Source organism: Haemaphysalis longicornis, unplaced genomic scaffold (assembly GCF_048455015.1).
Source record: "Haemaphysalis longicornis isolate Haplotype H1 unplaced genomic scaffold, Haemaphysalis longicornis Haplotype H1 scaffold_7, whole genome shotgun sequence".
Classification (NCBI taxonomy): Eukaryota; Metazoa; Arthropoda; class Arachnida; order Ixodida; family Ixodidae; genus Haemaphysalis; species Haemaphysalis longicornis.
The window spans coordinates 138,022,500-138,044,535 of record NW_027526422.1 but is presented as its reverse complement, the minus strand read 5'-3'; the positions used below and the strand labels follow the sequence as shown (position 1 = coordinate 138,044,535).

Below are 22,036 nucleotides of genomic sequence, written 5' to 3'. Positions count from 1 at the left end.
ATGTTCTTATACAAGGAATAAGTTCAAGAACAAGAAGGGGCAGGGAATTTTTTCGTTCGACCCGCTACAGCAGAATATGGGTTCTGGGAATAAAGTATTCTAGGGCTCTCCTGGTCGAGGTTAACTGGTTTACTTTACAGGTAACAAAAATTTCTGATATTTTAGGCATTTAATTCTCAAGGTTGCAGTTTTTACACAGAGTAATATATATACACAAAATCGCCCGCGTGTCTGCTCACTTCCTGCAAATGTCGCCGAAAAGCCATAGTCTTCTGAAGCCACGGCCCAGTGACTGCCTTTCCCATTTCCTCCGCCTAACTGTCGCACTGTTCCTCTCCTGTCTCGCTCCTCGCTCCTCCAATGCTAAACCCAATAAAGGTTTTCAGAATTCAATTTTGTCATGTTCGCAAAGTGAAGCTCCTTCTCTTGAGACCTTTTGGTAATGTTGCGACTAAAGCTCGAGCAACGAGTCCAGGGCTGGTGAGGAATCTCTATTTGTATTACGTTTGATGCTACCAATAGACCGGAATAGAAGGGAATACTTAAACGTTTATAGAGCGACGGAAGAGGACCTTTAGGAGACAAAGAATAGACTCCGGCAGCGCAGTTCAGAAACGGTTGGACATCAGACAAGAGTCATTTCCCGTAAAGTGGGGTAGAAAGACTTATAATTATCATTATATTGTTTTATTGTTAGATTACTTCTGGGGTATGCATATCGTACCTTGATTGTTTTTTCACGGGGGTCAGCACAAAGAACCTCGGGCGTTTCAGGGCATGATAATAAACTATTGATTGATTGACCAGTTAATATTGTTATTATCTAGTAGTTTTCAGACACTGCGGAAGTATTGCACTTATGTTTGCGTGGCTGTTTGTTGATGGCTCGTTTCACTTTGGCACCATCATGACCCGTCGTGCTTCTCGCAGAAGGAGATGAGCACCAAGTGCTCAAGCCAGTAATTAACGAGGTGTTTCCCCTAAACTAGAACTCTTTAGAACAGGAATTTATGAAACCGACTTCTAAACAAATCTCTCTCCCCAACACTCCCCGTAACATTGTTTCCTGAGTAAGATTGTTGTCGTATTGTCGTAGTGTTTCAGATCACATTAGGCGCCTAAAATATACAGCTTAACTTCAAAACTGTGTGTTTTATCGGTAACCAATGTCTGCGAACAAAACAGCTGGTTCTGGATCTCCTAAGCTAAGAGCAAGAACCTACACCTGCGCGCGCGTATAAGAGGCGTTCAGGAATTCCATCAAGTAAAATGTGAACGTAACATCTCTCGCACGCGCAGGTGTTCGTCCCACTGGCGCCGCAACACTTTCCCTTGGCTGCCCTAAAATACAGAATAACAAGCACTGTCTGCCAATTTTTTTTTCTCTTATAAGCGAGATTTTCTCAGTGCTGTTTGTGCCAGTTAGCCTTGTCCATGGGAACAATTGTCGGCATTTCCTTGCTTTTCCGCTTAGGCTGTTTATTCATGAACCTTGACCGCTTCAATTCTTAAAATCATCCGCGAAGGAAACCGCGCATATCTACCAGACACTAGACCTGAGGATGTTGTGTAGGCAGCTCAATGCCTCGCGTGTCAGTTTCCTCCTCTTTATGAACTTACCGATGGTAGTGATGACCGCTACGGCCTTTCTCGCTTCGTGAAAAACCGCAGTTTTTTGACAAGCTGGACGACAACATAGTGTCCACCAGAGTCAAGTTGCGGGGCACAAGATTTTATGTGGGCGAGATTGATTTGCTGCTGCCATTATAAATAACGTATGGAAATCATTTCCTTGTGTGTAAACTTAAGTGCTCAGCAAATTTATCTGCTCTGGCTCGTTTTTTCGCTGGTGAAACATATCTAGTGTGTTAACAGTTTTGAAGGCAGTCACAGGCACTGGCGTCGTTAACTATGGGCCAGCCTATCTCTTTTGTTCCACCTCTAAAATACTTGAGTTAGCTCTACATTTAAATGCTTCCTGATTCCCAATTAGCATGAATTTACTTGCGCTTGTTCAATTTCAACAAACCTCATGTTCCATGAAGCAGGTTGTCCCAGAAGTCGTCGGTGTCAGTCAGCATGATTCTGTCTACTCTGCCATGAGCAAGGCTTTTAATGTAGCAACCACTCGTAATTGTTTGCCAATCCCTTTCTTTTAAATGTCTCTACTTATATTGTAGCTAATTTAGAGTTTTTCTATTGATAGTATTTTCCTCGTTTATGTGTAGACCTTCTTTAAACAAACACTGATCTAGCCGATGAGATTATAAAATTGCACCTCACCAAAATTTATCGGCAAATTGCCAATAGACACATCATACAATGGGGACTTTTCACGTGCTTTTAATAACGACGCTTGCATGTCCACTAACTGACTCAATTTACTGAGCAGTTTGTCAACATACGTAGAAAGTAAAAAATTGTTACTTCGACACTTGTGGGATCGCGAAAAATTGCCGAATTGTCCGATTATCGAAATATCGATTGTTGCACAGCCAGAACGATGTACCTTTATTTGCCAAATAAATTTGTAATCTTAGTCTGTTTTTTCGGGCGAATTTGAGCGCCGACAATAGCTCTAATGGCTGCGATGATACAAGTTACAAAAACGACGATACACGCGGGTACAAGCAAAAATTACGAACATGCCAAAACGAGACTTGCTGAAGATAGGGGTATCTGCGACACGACTGCACAATGGCGACAATGGCAACGAAGCACACGGGCTTCCACCGCTGCAGCCGCCTCCAACCTCGCTTTCCCCGTGGATGGAGGGATTGATGGTAGTGGCTTGACACTTTGTACCGGGCGGCAGCTTGCTCAACCTAGTCTATAGATCTACACGTTTTGAATGAAGCCGATGACGATGCGGTGGGCCTATGCGGCATTTCTTTTTTTTTTGTTCAGCTGAAAACTAGCGTTGCAAGTGGAGGCGAAAAGCAAAAACGCCCGTCTGTACGAGATATCAGTGCACGTTAAAGATCCCCAGGTGGTTAAAATGAATCCGGAGCCCTCAACTATGGCGCGCCTCATCGCCTGCCTTGCGTCGGCGCGTTAAATGCTACCAGAGTCCTTCAATGGATTCTGACCCTACAATCAATCAGTAGGGTTGCTCTTAGCAGTGTTTTTTCTCTTTTTTCTTCTGTGCGCATGGACTGGGCGAGCTCTCACGCTGCGGCGCTAAGTCAAATTAACCGATGCGCGCTAAAATTTGGCCAAATTATTTAGAATTCTGCTCCACAGACTCCTGTATATAATTGTAGAGACCACGCGCGCAGGTCGAATGAAATGATTTGCCGAATTAAAGGGGGGTCAACAAAACTTTCACGTAAGTACTTCTTAACAATTGCTAAAGTGCTCTGCATACGTACACTCGAGCGGCTAAGTCAGTTTGGGGCTGCGTGACGCATCCCTCTTATCGTATCATTGGACTGTGACGCTGAAGAGCGTACATAGTCACGCTACCCCGAGGTGACTGCTTCCGATGTAACAATGTTTTCCCATAGTCAGAAAGGCAAACACTCTGGACAAGGCGCAAAAAACGTAAGCCGCCTTTGCTCAACCAAAAAAGAGCGTACGTTGTCCTGAATACAAACAAAAAATTATGAAGCGATTGTCGTGCGGTACACAGAAAGTCCAAGACCAGCATTTGTAGAATTACACACCGATACCACAACATCACGAATTTACGCAGTAAGCCCGGATGACAATAAAGAGAGAACAGGGATCCCCGCCGTCGCTTACCTTATGTCTCGCTTTGTAGTGCTGCACAACACGCCATTTAGATATACGTCGGTAATTCCTGCAGCACGCGTTTGTGGCAGCCGCTCTCAGTGATATTCAGAAAGGAAGTATCAGCTATCGCAGAGTGGGAGGTGCGCGGCGCCGACGGGCGACATCTGTTGACTGAACCGATAAGGGTAAAATGTCCCGTTGCTCCGCTTGATTCAATATGTCCCTTGGTGATATTGATGGTTTGAGCATTCTTTTAAACGTATCGCTCGGCGCTTCCTACTGTGGCAGTGCTAGTACTGCATGGCGATACAGAAGTACCCTCTTTCAGAGGGACGACATTGCATTCACAGTTACGGAGTTGAGAACACATTTTAAATACTTGACTGAGCAGTATAGAGAGGTTTTTATTAGCGGAGTAGCTTCAGATATATTGCTCGAAAAACATACCAGGAGCGTTCTGAAGTCATCATTGAAATTTTGGATTTTTAAAAATGGTCTAGCACATCTATGCTAGCCCTTGCGCTATCTAATATGCAACCTGTTATGACAACAATCTGTTGCAAGAACAAAACACACCCCTCTAAACACCCCAACCAACTTTTCCCAACCTCACTAAACGCGCTATCAAGCACACAAGTTTTGATTTCGTGCTTACGCGATTTAAAACATGCAAAAACAAATTGTCTGTGAGAAGCTAGCTTCAGATAAAAAACCACAATCTTAACTCAAATAAAGCATTGTATTCTGAAGGAAGGAGGAATGAGCTGGGGAAGAGCATGAAGGGTGGCGTTGAGATAATAGCAAAAGATTTACGAGGTAGCGGCGGCAGAAAGCTGGCGTCTTTTATCGTCAATTGTTGCAAAGTAAGGATCAGCACAATAAGCAACCGAGAGCCCTTTGGACTAGTTGTGACAGATAACTTGTCTGATCGGGTATTATCGGTAACTGTTATGACAGGTGTAACTGACAATTTTCGCATTTTCATGATTCATGAGTACAAAAAACACTAGGCAAAGTTATAAGTAATGTACAACGAAACAGAACAGCAAAAGCCTTTGAAAAGGTACCAAGGGAAGTAGACAACGTCAACTGCAACTCTTTTAATTACCGAAACCCTCATGCTGATGACATGATCACGCATACTGTTCAGAAAGCATTCTCTACAGTTTCAATCTAAAGATGGTCGGAACGTCAAAAAATTAGGGAAAGCGTCTTTAACAAATGCAATTATAACAGACTAATACGAAATAAGGAATGGATGAATATTAAATAAAAACAGATGATATCATTCGAACAAAACTTCCTTTATTCGAATTTTGGAGAAAAAAACAACCCTATTGATTTCAAAATATAAAGAAGTAACGCAATTTTATATCGATATTTCCTTGGTTAAGCGAACAAAGCAAAACTTGACAACCTGTTTCCGAGCTACCGTAAGGACTTTATCTAGCGTCAAATAAAAAGGCTCTTAAACCGCGGTAGAAGGAAATAACAGGAAGTGCAATACAAGGTGTCTGGCTGGAAAGCATTTTGAATACGTATTTGGTTGATTGATTGATTGATTGATTGATTGATTGATTGATTGATTGATTGATTGATTGATTGATTGATTGACTGATTGATTGATTGATTGATTGATTGATTGTAGGGTTTAACGCGCCGACGCAATGCAGGCGATGAGACACGCCTTAGTGGAGGACTCCGGATTAATTTTGACCGCCTGGGGATATTTACGTGCGCCGAAATCTCGTACACACGGGCGTTTTTGCTTTTCGCCTCCATCAGAAAAGCGGCCGCCGCGGCCGGGAATTGAACCCGCCACGTCGTGCTCAGCAGCACAACGCCTTCGGCACTGAGCCATAGTGACGGGTCAATACGTATTTTAAAACGTTTTTGCGCATTGAGTCATATTTAGTGGGCCCCGAAAACATCACCCACGGTTTTACATTTGTACACTTCTCGTAACAAGAAAAAAGACATCCCCCTCGCGAGGGGCACGATCAAATGCACAGCATTTCCGAGGGGGTGCGCCGGCAAGTCGTATCTCTTGATCGCGGGACCCGTGTCGCCATCTTTTGGAAGCGCGGGACAACTTGTGGCGCTTTCGAAACAAACGAGAAAGGAGTGAAGGATATAAGGCGCGTTCGGTGCATCGAAATCTGTGTCGGTTTCGTGGCTCGGTCGGTTGTGCGCCGGGCACCTTGCGTTCCGCCCGCGGCGTCATGGGTTCGAAACCGGGCGCCGGAAACTGTTATTTCTTCCTGGCTGCGGACTACGACAAGGCGCGCCTGCGGACTACGACAGGGCGCATGCGGACTACAAGACGCGCATGCGGACTACGACAGCGCACGCCAACGCCGCGTGACATTGTGAGTTACTAAAATGCTATGCATTTAAAATAGAATAATTGTAGCAATTCACAGATTAATCAGAAGCCCACGCTGTAGCTGCGGACACAGAAGGGCGAAATGAAAAAGCGCATATAAGGCAGCAGCAGAAGCCGTTGCATCAAAAAAGATTATCAGTGCGATCAACGAAAGTAACAATCTCCATAAACGTGGCATAGAATCCTCTTTCAGGGATTGACCGGAAGGTGAAAAAAGCAGTGGACGGCGACAGCACTTGAACCTCAATCAATCTTTTTTACACTGCATATTTTCTTCGTCAGAAACCCCGTCCCCGCTGCCCGTCCGGTTGCAAATACCGCTCGTTTATCGCAGCTCGTAATTCCCCATCCGCATGCTGTGGGGACCGGAAGCTGAATCCGCTGAGCTAACCAGGAGGCTAGCCGCTTGTAGCGCGAGAGCTAATTGATCAACACCGCGAGACGAAGGACAGGTGATACTCGACATATTTATGGGAAATAGACAAGGTGGAGCACGTTTCTGCGAAGGAAAATTTGACATCCCCCTAAATGATCCTATGGCCACAAATGAAAGCTGTACAGCTTTCCCGGAAACTTTAACTTTCAACTGCGAGGTTTCCGATAAAGCAGTACAGATTTTCTTTTTAGCCATGCGACTACATTTAGGTGGATGTCAAATTTTCCTTCACAAAAACGTCCTCCACATCGGGGATTTTCCCTCACTCTGTCGACTAACAACCTGTCTTCGCTTCGTTCTTCACTTCACACCTGTATTCACTTTGTTCAATGATTCTCTATCGCGCGACAAACGGCTAGCCTCCTGCGAAGCTCAGTGTGTGGAGTGACTGCGCTAGATAGGCGGTGTTTCGGGGGTATAATCCCAGACCAGGAGGAATTTTTCTCCAACTGCAAAGTTTCCGACAAAGCTGCATAGCTTTCCTTTGTAGCCGTACGGCTGCATATAGGTTGGAAACAAATTTTCTTTCGCGTGAAGCGAAATTGTTAACAGACTTGATGATGTTATAGACCTAAGGAGGAACTGGTTCTTTTTAGTCGTTTTGATTTTTCACATGAAGAGCGACCGCTTGAAGATATTTATTCACTGTGTTGAAGGGAGCATACCTGCGCAAACTCGTACAAGTAAGAGCTGAGTGCTTCTCAGGCAGCAATTTTTTTCCGACGCCGTAAACATCAGCGAACGGAATAAACGGGAAGCTCAATTTCAAAATGCACAGAAAGCAACATTTGTATTCGGAGATTAAAAAAGCACTCTCATTTCACCAGCTGCCCACAAAATGGAAAGATGACATGGCGTGCGCATGAGACTACTATATAGGGACGCCCTAGTATAATTTAGAGGAGTTGCCCCTAACAGTCCACACAAAAGAGTAGAACAAGGTAGTTTGAAATGGAGCGTAAGTGGGGTCCCGTACCCGTGCTCACCTGATGACTCCTGTTGCTAGTGCTGAGTACGACGACCCACTACATCTCACTGCTTCGGCAGTTGTCGCAACGCACGACCGTTCCGGCAGCGCGCAGGAGGCCAACAGGATGTGCAAAAAAAGAACCCTCTGTGAGCTAAGTGCGCAAAGTACATACACGCCGTCGAGGAGCCGATAACGATAAGCCCTCTTTCAGTGAATTTTCCTCCATTCCCACCAGTCGCGATCTTGAGCGAGGTGCTTTGTTTAGATCAAACGACTGTAAACGCGAGTTTTTTAGTGGGTACGCAGTGGGTGTTGAGAGCGTTCTGCCATTGTTCAAACCCCACTCTACGCGATGTGCGCACGGGCGAATGGTGATTACACGAAAAGTTTCTTTCCACCACGAATGAACCTTCCAGACAATAGTTTTTCTCGGGCTGTTTAATGCGGACATTGTGGTCTGTCTGACCGCATGCCCGTCGGTCTCCGTGGGTTCATCGTTTCAGCCGCCGGTCCAAAAGCGAAAATGGATTCTTCAACGAGACGTTTGTATCAGCAAACCTTTTCCAAAACAGTAGCACTTGAAGCACACTGAATACTTTTCAACATTGTTCACAAAAGGGATAAACAGTACGCATATTTGAGGCAGAAAAATCGGAAGTAAAGTGGCGTTTGCATGATTCTTTAAAATAAAATTACATGGTTGCTCGATTTTTGCGACTGAAAATAAAAATTTGCGTTTGAAGACAGTGTTCTGGCTCAACAATGCAAAAAGCTATTGTGGGCTATTTTAGAGTCACCGCGGCAATCCAAGAAATCCAACATTAATCAAATGTATTAGACTTTTGCATGTGAGAAATGAAACGCGGTATAACTGAAATGACTTTTTCAAATATCCACAGTATTCACTGTGCGATGAGCGACAAAGGTGGGAAGAGCGTGACAGTTGGGCGACAAAGGCACGAGAGGAATTTACTTAGGTGGTACAGCAGAAGGTAGTCTTCTTTCGACGAAATTTGCATCAAGGTGAACACATGCACGGTATATTTATTTTATTTTAACGATCTCTAAATAAACAAAAGAAAAAGCGCACATGCGGTTCACACGCCACGCGATTCGGCTGCCTCGGAGGATGTGACGACTCTATCGGCGGTGGAAGCTTCCAGTCGTTCCCGCCGATGGCGTCGTCTACCGAGGTCGATCCTTCGTGCGGTGCGCTGTTGTGATAGGCTGCGGCCGAACAAAGTCCATATATATCAGCGCGCTTCGGCAGCTTTTTAAATCAAAGCTTTCTATCTGTACCAGCCAAGGGTTCCATTGTGTCGTCTGCGACAAGAAACTACCAACACGGCTGGGGCGAGGGAGGGCGGTTTTTACTCACGGAGAACAGTGTAGATGGCACGGCGAATTGCACAGCGTTCCCAGCCCGCAGGTGCCTGCTCATACCGTCGGGCGGGTCGGCGGACTTTGTCGTCTGCTTTAGCGACGTTTGTTTTGGGCCTCTTTAGGCGCAGCTTCGCGATCATTCCACGCTTCCTTCGCACGGCTTGATTAACTTGTTCGAGTGTTCTTTCTGGGTAATCCAAACCAAGCGGAATTAAGTATTCACACGTCAAAGATACGTGAAGGATCGTTTTGCAGGCAGGTAAAACAAAATGTAGACAGCACTTACAGACTTCTGGAGGCTAGAGAAACGCCACCTTTTGCGCACCGCTTGCCAAAAATGGGATTCCGCTTGCAAAATTGATGATTACCAATTCGGTTGTGTTTTAAGAGGTATTACAAAAGGCGAAAGTAGCAACAGATTCTGATAAATACGACCTATAAAAGTCATTTCAGCTTTCTCGCAATTCTCAAACTTACTAAACTAACTAGTTTAAATCGGTATAAACGGGAATAACTAAGCTCACATGCCGAATTGTTTCGGTGTCTGCGCTTGTGTCGCGCGGTGGTGTAGCCCGGAGCTAGTACGTCCGGATGGCTAGGGTATAGTGAACTAGAACAATTGCGTAGTGGACATAGCGGCTCCTGCTCGCCACAGCGCCCATGAAGGCCAACATGTTAACCACGGCGCATGGCGCTGGTGTGCCCCTCTGGAGGAGATCCCCGAGGCGGCGCGGTTAAACGAGGTGCCGCTATGCTGTTGTTCAGTGATTCACGCTCGGGTTTCATGTTTCTTCAGCCGCTGCAAGTGATACTTTAGGTGCGGAGTACCTTAGGACCACACAATGTCCGTAAGCGTCCGTCCGCATACCATTTACGATCGTAAAAAAAACACAGGCACAGCAGGATTCGAGCCTGTGTCTAGTAGACCAGACAGAGTTAATCTCAGTCGTCTTACCAATGGGGCTACGACCATGAGTTAGTACCCGAAAGTCAAACAGCTTACTCCCTCGCCTGTAACGGTGCAGAGTACCTTAGGACCTCCCCATGTCCGTACGCGTCGCCTCCGTGCGCACAACATCATCAAGCGAAAATCAAGCAAAATTCGATTTGAGTAATGAGTTGCAGTTTCATTTAGGGAATAATCAAGATGCAACCCACGGCTCAAATCAAATCACGGTCTGGGGGCAAACGGATGCCACTCGGAGCGCAACTTGGACGTCATTTCGATTCCCCGTACTCGGCACCCTCGCCATCATCCACGGAGTGGAGATGCTGCCATTTTTTGTGTGTGTAATTGCACGGGCAGTTAAGGCGGCACTACACTATTGAAATGTTCTTAGCGCTTTCTTTTGTTAGGAATGTGGAAAGGGGATATGCCTGCAGAGGTCTCGTATTTCCGAAGGGCCATTGCCCATGCAGTTTGAAAGGATAGTGCAACAGCGTGTAGTGGGACTGCACCCCTAATAAGTTTATGCGCCTGCTCCAAAGATTATATATTTGCGATTTGTTTTAGGCTGCTGTTATTTGTTGAATCCCAACTGTTTCATAATTACGTCCGCAAGACGCGGGCAGTACTTTTTATAAGCTTGTGGATTTGTAATATGTAATTGTTTTATGGTAATGGATGACCAGTGTACCAATGAACTGTACAGTTTTAAAATGATCGCGCTAAAATGTGTGCCGTATGGTGCTTTTCTCAGAATTACGGTTGTGAATGTTGGTGCTGCATGCTTCGAGTGGAGTTTTAGAAAACATATCGTGTTTTTCTTGTGTGTGTGGATTAGTGCACTGCAATGCCCGGGCCAGATAGAACGCGTATTCTCGGGCCCGGGCTCGGCCTTCAACAAATTTTTTTTCGGGCCGTTGTGGTGCGTGTGCATGCATACAGTGTCTGAGGCCCGGCAGTCGTGTGCCGCAAATTCATGATTGCTGATACCAAAAAAGTTTGCTCATTGAATTAGGTTAAACAAAGAAAAAATGGAAGAGCGTGAACATTGCTGCTCCGTTAAAAAGCAATTTCGCTGATAATCTCGAAAATTCAGTTTCTGTGTAAGGATATACATTTATGTTGTAAAAACTCGGTCGAAGTTTAAAACATTTAAATCCAATATACTCGCTCTATGCTTAATTTTTAAGTTTCAAAACACCAAATTTTTTGGGACTCATGGTTATAATATGTTGGACCGGGCTGATATTTGAAAACAGTCTTGCGGGCTCCGGCTTCTTTTATTAAGTTTTGTCGGGTAGGGGCGGGGCGATCGCTTATATTTAAAAACTTTGTCGTGCTAGGGCCGAGCCTGGGAATTGTGGCCTGTGCAGTGCTTTTGCAGGAATCAAATTAAAACAAAAAACGTAAATGTGCGTACGTCAGCCTGCCTAATGCACCACGCTGTTTCCTTTTTTTTTGTTTATTGCCTAAAAAGCACAACACAACAACAACAAAAAAAATTACACCATCTCCCCGAAGGGAACTATGTGGTGATGCAAAGCAGAATTGTTGGCGTGCATTCAGCTCATCCGATGGTGCAGCGTGTCTCAACCGAATCAGCAACTGAGGAAGCGGCGCGCGGACCGGGCTTGCTATGTAGAGCAGATGGAGTGGAGAGGAGGAGATGAGAGAGGAGACACGCATGCGTGCTTATCGCGCAGCTGGCGTGTTGCCGTTATGTTGAGTAGTATGGTGTTTAGTAGCGCCAGAATGAATTCCGCGTTCGGGTCCACACCGGTGGCAAAGGCACGCAAGTACTGTTGTGTTACTCTGCGTAGGCGGTGGTGCTCGAGGCGCCAAAACTCGTCCATCATGTTCTTGTCGATGTTGTCGTCTCTGTGGTAGAATCGGTAGTCTCCGTCAGCGTTGGTGAGGTAAAGGTTGTTGACGTTAGTGCACCGGCTGAGAGCAACGCACACGCCCTCGTCTTCGCAGGTTTGTCTTCTTCGTCTTCTTGTTTAGCGGTTCCCCTACGTGAAGATGACGACGGTAGTTGAACGCGAAGCTATCTCGTGATGGATTGTTTGGTTGGCCAATCCCTAGGGGCATCCTGCCAAAATCATCATCAGAAGCGCTGCGGACGTGGCGAGAGCAACGTACACGCCCTCCTCTTCGCAGCTTTGTCTTCTTCTCCTTCTTCGTCTTCAGCGGTTCCCCTACGGGAAATGACGACGGTGGTTGAACGCGAATCTATCTCGTGATGAATTCTTTGGTTGGCCAGTCCCTAGGGGCATCCTGCCACAATCATCATCAAAGGCGCTGCGACGGTGCACGGACGCGGGATATTCCCCTGAGCAAGAGACGCTAACATCCTCCTCTAAAATTTTCAGTTCGTCGTTTCCGTTGACGTTCAGCTTCGCGTGCCTTTGTTGTATCAGTAGCTTCTTGACGTAGTTTGAATGAGTCAAGGACATCAGGCGTGTTCGTAGCACTTGCTTCTGTCTCGGTTTTTCAGCGCAGTGGTAAGAGCGCCGCGTACCTACCGTTGCGGCCAGGGAGTCGTGGGATCGAAACCGGGTGCCGCTAACTATTTCTTTTTTTATAGTGTAGGGGGAGAGGTGCGGACAACGGACGGATGCCGGACATACCCCCAAGCAAGAGACGCTTTGCATCTAAAAATTGTACAAACACGCACTGAGCCAGGTATTACCTGGGGAACCAGTACACTGTCATCCTTGTCAGTTTACCAAACAACGATAGCACTTCCTCAGACATTTTTCTTTCTACGTGACTTCACGGCTTCTCACAGAACTTCCGGCAATATATTGTTCAACAGACCGTGCCCTAGGTTCACTGTTTCTGACGGCCATACGTGATTGGCAGATGCTGTGCAACCCCAAGAGCATGCCTAATTCATACTGGTATTCATTGCCCATAATGGGAAGTAACCGGATTCCGTAGGCGTCTATTGGAAGTTCCTTCTACAGCGTGCGCTGACCGGCGTCCCAGAGCACAGCATCCCAACAATCAATGAACACATTCTCTACGGCCTCCGGCTTCTCAAACAACTACAATGTGCAGTGCACTCGTACTGGTAGCTTGCGGGTGTGAAGTTTAAAAAAGAAAGTCTTTACTTCCGGTGGTACCCACATCTTTTTTACACGTTGCAGAACATTCTGACCGGGGCCGCCTGCTCACACACTGCTATACAACGGTACAGGGAATACAACACTCACTGAGTCTTTACACAGAACTATTGACACTGCTCAAGTCGTCAACTGTAAACCTGCTCGAAAAAAATTAAAAAAAAACGTTAAAGCTGTTCCACTCAATTTGAAGGCTGTCGGAAGTGCAGACCAGAGATTCGCCATAATGGCTGGTCGCACCGTTATCCGCTCACTGCTACCACCCATCATGCTCTTCGCCGCCCAGCCTCACTCCTCTGTTGATAAATATGCAATTCAAATTTCCCGCATTCGCAGTGCTCGCGCGACCCCTGGCTCAAACTGCGCCAGCGGGAGTTCTGTTGTTTTTGTGCTTGCTTTAATTTCGTATGCTGGAGCTGTTCTGCGCTATTTTGAGTGCATAATTTTTTTCTGGTGCTGCTGGAGTCTTTCTGTGGCATTTCGAACGCGCCATGTTTTTCTTGCGGGGTAGCGTTTTTCGTTTACTATCGCAAAACCAACGCAACGAGCGTTCCTCACTACAGGAACGCGGGCACTGGCGGGTAATTACGTAAATTTTACCTCAAATATGCCCACTGTTTTCTTTGCGCTACACAACGGGGAGATGTATCACAAGCGCCAGCGGTTCACGAGTTTCGAACGGTTGTGACTATATAAACCGCGTGGTTTTCGCTGCCTCAGTGTGACCCCCTGACGCCGCTACACCAGGATTTACTTGGGTCCGTTATCTCGATGCGTCGCCTGATTCAGGCAGTCGCTTGACATCGACCGTTAGCGAGCTACGACGACAAGGTGGGCCCATAAAGCGCTCTGCACTTAAACCGACCTCGCGCAGGAAGCGTGATGACACCCTAATCATTCCCACACACTACAACACAACAAAATTCGGATATTCACCGGCTAACACGACCTGCATGTAAGTGCGGAGGAATGGGTCTTTCTGACCCCTAAGGAACATAAACCGAGAAAAAACCTGTCTCAAACAGAGATGCCCCAGGCGCAGACGTCCAGTGCTCACTGTTCGAAATAACTTATCTCGCCATTCGCTCCCACCCAGAGGTCCACAGAAGTGGGGAAGGTGCGGTAGAACAGTTGAAAGATTTGATCTTGTACAAAACAACCTTGTAGCCCATATCAAATCTTTGCCGCCAGCAAAACGTTACAAACATTAGCACGTGGGAAAATTGACAAATCTCGACCTGCCCATCGTTCCGTCTGGGCCCGCGCCTCTGTCACCTTTTCCCGCCTAAATTTGGTATATTCCCTGTGCCTGTCCAATAATACATAGAGGTACGTAGTTACGGTAGTATCCCACTGAATGCTTTCGAACAACCTGGGAGGATCAATCCAGGCCCAGTGCCACACTCCCAAACACATATCCCTGTTTATAACACTCCCGCTCATTTCGCAATAGATCTGTATGATGTCCAGGGCATTGTGGAAACTTACTTGGTCTGTGGCCAAAATATGGCCACGTCGCGTGCATACGCTAGTACGCGCACCTCGCTAGACTCTAACTGAAAACCTTGGACCTTGTCACTACCTATTATGTTACTGCACGAGGGTTCTCAGAAGAAAGAAAACAACAACGGTGATATGGGCCATCCCTGCGGAAAGATGAGCGCTCGTCAATCCGCCTCGACAGCTCGTCGTTACTATAAAACTCGTTGTGCAGTATAAGTACCCCCTGCGCACCCCTTTGCAAACGATCGACCCAAGCCCGACATACTACAAATAGAAAAAAAAAGAACTTCACGGGGGATTCGGTCAAACGCTTTCGAGAGGTCGATCTGTAGCGTGGCTACTCTGAGTAATTCACTTTCACAACATTCGAAAATGCTTCGAGCTACATGTGTATTCGTGAATATAAACCTGCCACCTATACCGCACTTTTCGTGGCCTCCTACGACGTCTCCTGTTAAAGATTGTAGCCTGTTTGCAAGTACAGTCGAACCTCGTTATAACGAAGTATTATCGGGGCAGTAAAATTGTTCGTTATATCCGATATTCGTCGTAACAGTAGAGGTAACAATCCGTTTCAGCAAATCGGCAACCTTCTTTGCGCAAAAATCCGATACTAAGACCGATTATTCCAGGCTTCGAGCGCGCTAAAAGCAAGGCAATCCTTATCTCCATCTTTGTGGCATTTCATACAAAATGGACGGAAACATCACAACTTAAAATTACAACAGAACAAAGCTCGTTTGTCAAAACAGGCGTGCGTTCTCGTTTATTTGAAGAAGGATGTCATCTTGGCTGGCGGCTTTTCAGAGCACTGCAGGATAAAGTTTTCAACAGTGCCTACGCACGAAAGGTCCTCTTCGACTGTAGTTTTACAAACTACTACCTTCTAATTTCCTTCTTTTTGCTTTTTAAAGCTAGCTTCCAAATTTCGAGCCTCTCCCAAACCAAGTATTTCTTCGTTATAGCTGATACCACGCGCGGGTCTCGCGGTTTCGGTATAAAACAATAGGTGTCACTGAAATAAAGCGTGACCACCCAAATTTGTTTGTTCGCGATAGCCGATTTTGTTCGCGATTTTGTTCGCGATAGCCGATAATACGCTATATAAGTGCTCGTTAAAACGAGGTTCGACGAGACCTACATAAATACCTTAAAATCTACATTGGTGACTTTCATCGACCTGTAGCCGTTTACTCTCTTCGATTTGGTTTCGTCCTCACCCTTCGGAAACAAAGTTGTCTGGGCTTACGAAAACGAAATGGACAGCGCCCCCTTATCCAACGCTTCTGCGAAGACCGTCTGTAAGACTGCAGCCATGTCATGTTTAAATTTCTTGTAAAAGGCGGCCGTGAGACCGTCAGGTCCTGACTACTTGCCTGGATTTAGATCGTCTATGGCCTTAATTATGTCTGTGACAGAAATTTCAAGTTTCAACGCTTCAGTTTGTGCAGACTCTAGTTTGGGTTAGCACGATAGGAATTCGTCATTAAATCTCCTTTTGGGGGGGGGGGGGGGGCGTCTGAAACAAGGAGAGTTGAGCAAAGTGGTCCTCCAAAGCTTTCTGAATGGATTCCTGATCGCTCCACACCGGTCCTTTAGACGCTATTTCCGTGAATTCGTTTTTCCGCGCGTACATCTTTTCATCTCATCAGGCTCGTTTTGTTGGCGCTTCACCACCTAATAGTTTTTCTGGCCTTGCCCGGATGACTGCGATTCTGTAGATATGTTCGTTTATTACTTCTAATTTTTAGCGCGATAACGTTACTAGGCTAATTTTTCGACTTCCACGTGGCTGCTAGCCGTCCGCTCTCAGCCGTGCTCACCAAGTGTCCACGCAAATACATCATCACCGTCAGCCGGAAGCTACGACTGAAGCAGCAAGATTCGAGGGCTGGACTGAATCGGGGCAACTGAAGTGTGGAAAGAGGACAGTAATACTACGGCGGAGGCTAAACAAAGCACAAGCATTTTCAGTAGGTGCCGCGCCTGCGCAGTGAAGTTCGTTGAACGCAAAGTCGGTCGTCGCAAACTCCGCAGACACGGTCACCAGCCATGCTCTCAACTGATGCCCCCATATGGAAGCGTCTTTCCCGCGGAAGACTAAAATAAAATTCCCGTAATTCATGAGCCGAAGCTACGCCGGGGCTACGAGGCACGCCATAGCGGAAGTTTGCCGAAAATATCAACCAGCTGGCGATCTTTAACGTGCGCCGAAGTGTCGACGCACGGGCGTTTCAGTTTTCTGTTTCTGCTAGAAAGACGGCCGTCGGGACCGGGACTCAAACCCACGACCTTGGGCTCAGCAGCACGACACCTTAACCACTGGGCTACCCCGGAGTGTTTTCACCGGGACTGATGCCGGCACCAGCATTGGGTCACCTAACCAAAACGGGGGCATAGAATTGACGCCCGTCTCTCTGAACTAACGAAAAAGCATTGATTATGAGTAGCAACGAACTAAAATAAAACCCAAGGGCCTAATCAGATGAATTTTCAAACTACGTTACAATTTTCCCGCGGTTCTGTCTCCGTTTGGCAAACGACGGAGGGCGCTGCGGGGCCAAGTGAGAAATCACCTTAGAATGCGTAACGGATGTCCTTCCATAAAACAGTCACGTAAGGGAAGCTGGACGTGGCTATAGAGTAAACAGGAAGAGCCGAACTCACCATCACCAAAAGAGGGAAAATCTGTAGCCAATTATCCCCATGATAAAACTCCAAACAAAGATAAGAGCAGGGAAGAAAGAAGAAACGGTAAGACTCGTTCAGCCACTGAGAATGAGCTGGATATGGCACAGCTTGAAGTACCGCAAATATTACGGCATCGAAGAAAATTAAAAAAAAAACACCAACATCAGGGCAGCATATAGGGAAGTCCTCAACCTCGCCGTTTTGACCCTGAGAGGAACTGACAACTGCTGGTTCACCAAGGTAACAGAATGGACCGCCAGAGATGGGTCTAGAATGGGATAACTCGATCGAGCGAAGAAATAGCAACATTCCGAGGCCGAGAATGGGCTCGGGCCGCGCAGGACAAGAGCGGTGAACGTCAATGTGAGAGGCCTTCGTTGTGCAGTCGAACTAAATAGGATGCTTATGATAATGACGATGAATAGGCCCTCAAACTGTGTCTTCATAACACTCTCGAAGAAACCTTGGAGACCACTCTCTTAGCGCTAAGTGATCGGCTGGGGAAACAAACAAACAAAATATGAAACACAGGTTACACCGTTGAAACGAAATGCCTACGCGCCTTTATAGACAGTCACCGATCCAGTGACAACGCATAAAAACTCTCCTCTACCAAAAAAATGGATCCAAACCTGTACAAGAACCGGCATATGTCAGGATCAAGTTCATTTGAGGAATGGTTCAAACTCATGAGACCGCAGTATGCACCGACTCCGCCACGTACGAAAGTACGAGGCAGCAGTTGTCGTAGTTCAGTTGGCTACTTATGCAATCTTTGTGATTGCATGACCCTTATACGTACAGGAATAAATAAATGGAAGCTGGAGACATCCTCTTCGCAATACGACTAGCGGAAGCATCGAATAGAGCCGTAAGCATTTTTACAGGATCTCGAAGGTCATTAAACTGTTTTCTGCCCACAGAAAACACAAATGCTTCTTTTAGATACTCCTTTCAAAATTCAGAAAATTAAAAACGTCACTTGGACGTCGAGACACAAGGGTCTGGAGGAGAACTAGGCACCGACCAAGAGGCAAGGAACTCACATACCGTGCTCATTGCGACGACGACTACCACGCTCCCCTCCAAGAAAAATGACAAGAATGTCTCCTCATGCTGCGCCTAGGAACACAATTTTTGTTTGCTTCAAGGAGGTCACAATGTCAAAGAATCGCAACTCTGTAGAGCATAAACCTACACAAGTATATTGAAATAGGGGGGCGCGAAGATGTTTGGTGGGAGCATCACACATTAACTTAACTCAGCTAAAATCAGAGAAACGTCCATTCTCTAACACGAAACCTAGCTACGGCCAAGCGTCTGCTCAGGGAAGAACAACTCAAACATTACATATATCCATTTCTGTCGAGACATGGGAGGCAGCTTTGAACAAACCGTTACCTCAAGATCATCCCCAGCTGATGAGAGGCCAAGGAAAGGAGCTGGTGCATCTGACGCCTAAAAAAGGTCGTAAAAAGGTAGTAACGGCCGTATTTACTAACTACTTACGAAACTTACTACCCCGCAATTTCATACGTATGCTCTGCCACTAACAATTGCATGGTTAGAAAATTAAGTGAGCGTAGGAAGTAGGACGCACTAGATTAAGCTCGGGCTTGTGACTAGGTTATGCATGGCCAGTTAGTAAACGCATGTAGCTCAGAAGAGTGCTATTGCTAGGACTTTACTACGGGAGGTAGTGATACTTACTGCCTGCTTCAGTTAGCAACCTTGGCTAGTACTAAATTAACTACCTCCAGCCACTAAGTACATAGTGTATACTGGGACGCGTAACTTGTTAGTGTTCCATTAGTGAGTGCCCCGACCTTTTTTTAGGAGTGTAGACATCAGGTTCCACCCGTGAGCTCCCTACCCTCTGTTTCCCCGTTTCCCTAAAGCACGACTGTTTCTGCAGTAATAAATATCTTCATACACCGACTCTGTCTCTCACTCACTCTCCCTCTCTTCGCAAAATGCAAAAAGGGTCCTTCCGGCTTTACCCTTAGAGAATAAATACTTCGAAACACTGACTCCTTCCTACTAAAACTGAACAATAATGAACCCGCTGGCGCCACCTGCAGGCGCAACGCTTACATCTTAAACAACAGAAACGCAGAGGGCCTTTGTCTCGCCTGGGCCACGGCGATTAAAACCCTTCACTCCTAGTCTTTCTCTCCTCGCTGACCTTCAGTGCTCGTGAAGCAGACATCGTAAATACAGTAACTGTGTTCGATTATGCTCCCTAGTAGTCGAAGTAACGCTTTCGAGTCTTGCATCTTAAGACCCATACGTAGATGTCACCTCAACTTTTGCCTAATATCTCTAACATATTATGCGGAGGTTTCAGACGTATCTGCTTCTACTCTGAGTAATTCTTCCAGGTGCTGCCTTAAGCACTTTTCCTCCCTGCGTGCCTCTTACTATATTATAGTTCCCCTTCCTATGTATTTCATTTTTACCGTTGCTTGAAACACTCCCACTTTTCCGCGCTACAATCGCTACCCTCTGAGAACAGGAGCAAAAAAGCTTCCTTAGTTGCCCCAAGAAACTTCTCATCTTCTAGCAATTAAGCGCTAAATTTCCACCCACCATAGCACATTCTTCCCTTTCTCTTTTTGTCCTAGTGTAATGATAACTACTCTGCGGTCCCTGAAGGTCAAAGGCTCTACATAGTAATTTTGACACAGTACCGCAAACTCCGCCGAAATCTACACCCTGTCAAGCGGCGCTTGACTTGCTCCCTGATGATGGCTGAAATGGCTACATTTTCCTCCACTGGCTGCGTGCGCAGCGTCGGGCAAATCAGAACGCGCCACTACACCAGCAAGAAGGTCGACGCTTGCATCCCTACACTTCAGCCTCCCTAGACGGCCTTCACTCTCCCAGACACAGTTAAAATTCCCCAACAAAAAACCTTTTCTATCAAGCACTATAAGGGGCTCAATGTCCTGAAAACACTTCAATCTCTCTTTGACCTTCGTATTGGCATATACACAGACAACACGCAAGCTGCATGCGCCTCTCGAAAAGCCGCGCACAACAAATCTCCCTTTCTGACACACAACAACATTCTCAAAAACAATACCGACCGAAATCTTGATACGTATACAGCAGCCAGCTGAGTTTCCAGACGCGTGGCTTACGCTAACGTTAAAAAGCGCCCTGAACGATGCAATCCGTAGCAACCTCGCTATCAACCTGCGTCTTCTGTATGGCGACCACGTCCAGGTTTCCTGTGTAACACCGCCGCACCTGGTATTGACGCAGTTTGCAGCTTAGTCCACGCACATTTAGTGTGCCGACTGGCAGTGGGCCACCGATTGATGATACTCGGAAAGTGAGTACTAGAGAGATTAGTCACACATTCACACACCCAGGCATACCCCGGCACATGTAGGTTGACTTACTTTCGCTCGACGGTAGATGCTCGCCGCTGCAGTTGCGCACACGCCGAAACCGGCAGGATTCTCCGAAATGGAGCACTTTAGAGATTGGTCACATATTTACACACACCACGCACACGCCTGAACCCGCAGCGTTTGTCATGGACTGTATTCCCGGTGCAGCAGATGCGTGTTGCAATAGGTTTGCGATGCTATAAGTAATGTAGCACTTTCACTTTTGCCTCGCTTTCGCCTCGGTGGCAGATTCTCACCGCTGCCACACGCCGAAACTGGTACGCTCACTGACATTCGCCTCGGCGGCGGAGGCTCGCCGCTGCCGCGCGCGTTGCGTGCTCGCGATAGAGGGGCGATAACCAGGAACGTATTTCCCCTCTTTCTCCGTCGCCGTCTTCCACTCGTGCTCCAAGCTCCGCAGTTTCTGCGCAGCGACCGCTTGGTCTCCCTCTCAAGGGGAAGAGAAGGAAGAGATTGTTGGGGATGAGGGAAGGGGAGATAGGGGCCGATAACTGTCTGGCGTTACGCCGACACCTCAACCAGCCGAACGGAAGCCAGATGGGGGACAGAACAAAGGTAGAGAAGAGGGACGGTAGGAGAGAGGACAGTATTTCTGGTGTATTAAATAAAAAATTAAAAAACATTAAGAAAAACAATAAAAGAACCGACACACCCAGCGGAGACCACAGCCGGGCTCTAGGGCATTCTGGTAGCGGCAATAATTGGGTAAAGTAATAGTAATGATAATATTAATAATGATGACTGTTGAGACTGTAGGAATCTGTTTGCAGGGAGCCTTCAGCCACGAACCCCGACGCCACGCGCGACCCAACCCCGCCCACCCGCAAAGACCAAAGTAGACTCTCAAGGGGAAGTTTTCCGCTGGCCTGCCGCACCTCCCTGGCCGCCTTGTCGTCACTTTTAAATGGAGAGCATTTCAGTAACTCACGATGTCACCCGCGTTGACGTCCGTAGTCGTAGTCCGCACCCCTCCCCCTACACTCATCATCATCATCATCATCACCACCAGCCTATCTACGCCCACTGCAGGGCGAAGGCCTCTCCCATTATTCTCCAATAACCTCGGTCCTGTGCCAACTGTGACCAATTTATCCCCGCAAACTTCTTGATCTCATCTGCCCATCTAACTTTCTGCCGCCCCCTGCAACGCTTGCCTTCTCTAGGGATCCACTCTGTTACCCTTAATGACCAGCGGTTATCTTGCCTTCGCATTACATGCCCTGCCCACGTCCATTTCTTCTTCTTCTTAATTTCTACTAATATGTCTTTAACACCAGTTTGCTCCCTGACCCACTCCGCTCTCTTCTTGTCCCTTAATGTTACACCTATCATTTTCCGCTCCATTGCCCGCTGAGTCGTTCTCAATTTAAGTTGAACCCTCTTGGTGAGCCTCCAAGTTTCTGCCCCGTAGGTGAGTACCGGTAAGATGCAGCTGTCAT

General features: G+C 46.8%; 1 protein-coding gene across 5 annotated transcripts in view; it reads right to left on the bottom strand.

The window, feature by feature from the left end:
• Nucleotides 1–20,911, bottom strand: part of LOC144147059 (uncharacterized) — a 320,221-nt gene extending 299,310 nt beyond the window's left edge. For 2 of the 5 annotated variants that reach the window (XM_077679088.1, XM_077679093.1), the window contains exon 1: nucleotides 3,745–5,627. The gene's annotated coding sequence lies outside the window, so the exon portion shown is untranslated. Of the gene's footprint in view, nucleotides 1–3,744; nucleotides 5,628–7,533; nucleotides 7,644–20,585 lie in introns of those variants that run through there. The other 3 variants (XM_077679092.1, XM_077679089.1, XM_077679091.1) reach the window with 3 other exon arrangements.
• Nucleotides 20,912–22,036: the final 1,125 nt, after the last annotated feature.